Below are 4,636 nucleotides of genomic sequence, written 5' to 3' on the forward strand. Positions count from 1 at the left end.
GTTCAGTTTATAGTTACACTGTCTCGCCACTAGATGGCGCCAAATTGTTTTGCACAGGATACAGGCAGCAGTGGAGTTGATGTCGACCATATTCTACATTTCTTTGGCTGTTTTCACGTGTTACATACAAACGATTCATTGCCGTTTGATTTAGAACTTTAAAAATGACCCAAATAAGTATAAATATTGTTTTTCATTAATTTCTTGATGAGACACTGAGCAACAAACTTATTTTAAAAACACATTTAAACAACCACACAAAGTACACACATTAAAAGAGGACTGTTAAAAACAATGGCTGATAAACTCTTTTATTTAGGCCTAGCTGAAGGTGGTTATTGCAGAGGGAATTAAGGATTTTTTTGTGTTCATCAGGTTTAGTCTCTTACTTTGTTTTGATCTGCTGTCAGATTTATATTTAAAAACACAACTGTTACTTGATTAAAAGTTGAAGAAGTACAATCCACACAGATTGCCATTAGTGTTTGACACAAAGAGGAACGACGGTCCAACTTACGCCTTCAATCACAAAAGTGAGCAATACTTTGCAAAGTGTAAAATGTAAAAGAGATGTTAATTTAAAAGCACCACCGTCTGTATTTAACAGAAACCGCACAAACTAAAGGTGACATTTTTAAAGTTTAGTCACAGCCTTTTAAACAAACTGGGATTGATTGCAGAGGTTTTCTGTTACATCACATTTGACTTCTTCCTTTACTTTATGTCCATGTCCACTCTGAATCTTGTTGAATATATAATGACATTACATTTTAATGCAGAGGATTACCAGAATTACATATTTTACATCATTACTGTGGTACTTCTCTGGGTTGTTGATATGAAAAGCAGGAGCTTAGACTCAAGTGTTTGTCCAGTGAAGAGACCCAGGCTGGAACATTTCTGAACACTCTCCTGGCGGAAAGACTTCACTGTAGGTAAGAAAACTTCAGCTAATGATTTATGGGTGTTTCACCTCAGTCAGAATGACTCTCTGGCACCGGCTTGTTTTTCAGACCTCCCACTAACATGAAACGTTTTTGTTTTCTGGCATTTTTTTGTCGTCCACAGTGGTGGCCTTTTTTCTTTCTCTCACGCTGTACGCTCTCCCTCCTGTCAATCAACACCCCGAGGTCTCCAAATGACGCTTCAGGAGTTTTACAGAGACCAAGGTGTGTGCGACAAATCCCTACATCACCACACAATGTCAGCGGTGATGTTGGTTACACACAGCCGAATCTGGAGCCTGTTGGGACCCTCTGCAAATATTCACAGGGCGCCCCTCCTACCAACATTTATCACCATAATGTTTTAAATAATCTGACACAAACAAAAAAAGACAATTTTTATTTCCAGAGTTAAAAATATGAATTACTTACTTTAAGTGTCTCTCCATATTTAAGGCTTGAGGAGCAACATTGATTAATGTACTATATTTACTGAGAGTGACTGCTGTCAGATGTGGGTCACTTAAGGAGGTTTCCGCTGCTGTGGTTTAAAGTTTGTCAGCCCTCGGGGGCCCCCTACTGGCCTGGGGCCCCAAGCACTAAGCCTGCCTTGACAAGCAACTTCTCTGCATGCAGGTGCCAGGATTTAAAAAATGGAAATGTCAGTGCAGAAAGTCTTGAGAACATCTTGAGCGTGCACACAAGACAGGAAGGAGCACGCTGCTTCTGCTTTTTACTTTTTTTATTGCTGCATTTTGTGCTCCTGTGGAAACTTCTGGAAATACCAAACTTTCTGTGATTGCATGAAGGCCGAGCTTTTGTAAAAACAACACAAACCTACACATGTAAACGAAGGTCTTTGAAACACCTGAAGCTTAATGTGGACTTCAACATTATCATTAACAATAATAAGAATAATAATAAAGTTAGGCCTTTCTAGTTACATGTGCACAGTGTAAAATAAAGATTCTTTAAACACATTGAACAATCGTAATAGATGAGATATAGCATCCAATAGTTTAATATTATTTGAAAAGGAAATATTCTTCTTCATAAAGTGTAACTGTTAAAGTGAACTGCAGTCAACGGATCAGACCAGTGACGCCAAGCACATCCAAAGATTTCATTTCTATTTTTCCCTTACATTCAAGATTTATTTTTTGGGCTTTTTGTGCCTTTATCGGAGAGATATGACAGTGGACAGAGTAAGAAATCAGGGAGAGAGAGAGAGTGGGGAATGACATGAGGGAAAGGAGCCGCAGGTCGGATTCAGGCCGTCCGCATGGTGGACTAGAGCCTCTGTACGTGGGGCGAGCACACTAACCACTGCGCCACCAGCGCCCCCAAAGGATTTAACTTCTCACCATGTAAGTGTACTTTGTGAAGTTGAACGACATTATTGCAAATGAATCAACATAAATGTACTGTTTAAGGACCTTCATATGATACTAACACCTTAATGCCCACGCTTGCTAGATTCCATTTTTTATTTTGGTATTATCTTTAATCTAACGGTTCAAGGCAGCAGAGAGGAAACAGTACAAGACAAATTCTCATTGCAAATATAATTGTATGTTATTTAATTGTGTTTTCCTTTGGGCTTGGAGATTCCCTCTGATAGACTCCTTCTGCTGCTCAGGCCCAAATTTAGACACCTGAGAGGTTTTTCAAGCCCTGATTAAGACCTCACTGGACGACAATTGTTGGCCTTTTTAAAAATTATTTAGCCAAATCTTTTTAATGATTTGGCCACTATAATTAAGGCCTATAAGTCCTTCCTCTTTGTTACAATTTTTCTTGCTTGGAGTGCCGGGTTCCCCCCCTTTTGCCGTGCCTTTTTGAGTGTATCATCAAGAGCACCCAACACATTTTTACAGTTTCTTCTACTTTGACCACATTAAGCGACCAGTCATCCTCCTTTTCTCCTCTGGTACCAAAGAGTTGTTCCCCTGCAGTGCACGGCTATGAAAGCACAGTTACATCAAGCTTTTGATATATAAAGGTTCTTTGAACCACCATGATCCATCGACTGAGTAAAAATAAAACATAGCTGAGTGACAGCTGCACAGTAATCATTAAGGAGAAACACTTTTTTCCTACTCGCCTTCACCAATCCAACGATTTATTCTCACACTTCCATAAGGTTTGGAGACTCACAAGAGCCGGGTTTAAAGAATAACGATGCAGCAGAGGCAGAGGTATTCATGAAAAAAAATCCCAAATTTGTTTTGATCCTAGAGTTTCGACATTTCTCTCAGTGCCACCGACTGCGCGCCCTAAACCTTCACAGCTCCAACCTCTCTCTCTCCCAATCTGTATTTTCTAAGTGTCAAGGTACTTTGAAAAATACTACTGACTAAAGACGACAAAACTTTTTTTTTTTAAGAAGTTCAAATCGAGAGAAAAAGATCAAATCGAAGCTCAGATGAGACCAAAGAGCAAAACAACTGTCAGTGGAGAGATGCGTTCGTTTATCACCCAAAAAGCTGGCGGAGAGAATAAAATGATTCTTGAGATCAAAATGGAAATGAAGTTTTGAAACAAATCACAGATTAACCAAGATTCAAACAACTTTATTCATCGCAGAAAGGCGAGTCAGTTTTATAGCCTACCAATAAAAAAACAAACAACAGCAGCATTCAGACATACGCCAACAGTGTTCTGACATAGCAGGACATTCTTTAAATGTTTGATGTGTTTTTATTCCAGACAACATGTACATGTTGATGTGATGGCCACAGTCACACAGAGATAACACCTTCACCTACACTCTCAGCTCATTAGTTTCCCGTTAAGCACACTCAATGGATTTACAACCAACCTTACACAAACACAAACCGCTTACTTGATTTAGTTTTAAAATATTTTTGCATTTAATTGTCCATTATTCAAACGCAGTGCATCTTTCTGACACTGTAAGATTTTCATACCACCTTAACATAGACTGTCAATGTTAACGCATGAAGCCTGAGTGACGTCATATGTTACTGCAGGCGGCTCTGGAGGCTCATCAGTGGCGGCCGCCATGCTAGAAATCCTGTCTCAGTTGGAGTTGAGGTGGGTTACATCGCGCCCACCTGTTGATCAGGTCTCCTACACGCCTAACCGTTCATAACATCAAACAGATGTGTTGTAAAAAAAAAACCAACCCCTGTACAGTGTGTGCCCATGAGGACAATAACTAATCAGAACAACCTCATTTTTGAACCAGGCTGTAAACATGTTCATTTCTGCAGTAAAAACTTGCTTTTTTGAATGTGGTGTGTATGTGACTTCTGGGGCTCTTGGAGCAAGTCTCAAGCAGACATTCTAAAAATAGATATTCTGACCAAACTGTTTGCTTTTTTTTTTTTTTTTACAACGTGTCTGACTTTCTTGCCCTTTATTCCAGTGACTGTTTCTGCGTTCTCGGACCTCAGTCGTTACTTCAGTGATTATAGTGTTCTTATAACAACAGAAATGATGGACAGTAATTTCATTATCACAGAAATGATGGTTGAAAATGACCCCAATTTTAACATTTGTCACCAAAAGTTATAAAAAACAACAGAACTTTCCTTTAACGACAAACAAATGAGTGAATATGAAAACCTGAAAGCCCCCTTCCTCCTTCCATCACAGGTTCTGTTTGCCAAAGACCCAATCTGCTGACGGAGAGAGAGAGAGAGAGAGAAGAGAGGAGGAGAAAGCAA

Source organism: Labrus mixtus, chromosome 11 (assembly GCF_963584025.1).
Source record: "Labrus mixtus chromosome 11, fLabMix1.1, whole genome shotgun sequence".
Lineage (NCBI taxonomy): Eukaryota > Metazoa > Chordata > Actinopteri > Labriformes > Labridae > Labrus > Labrus mixtus.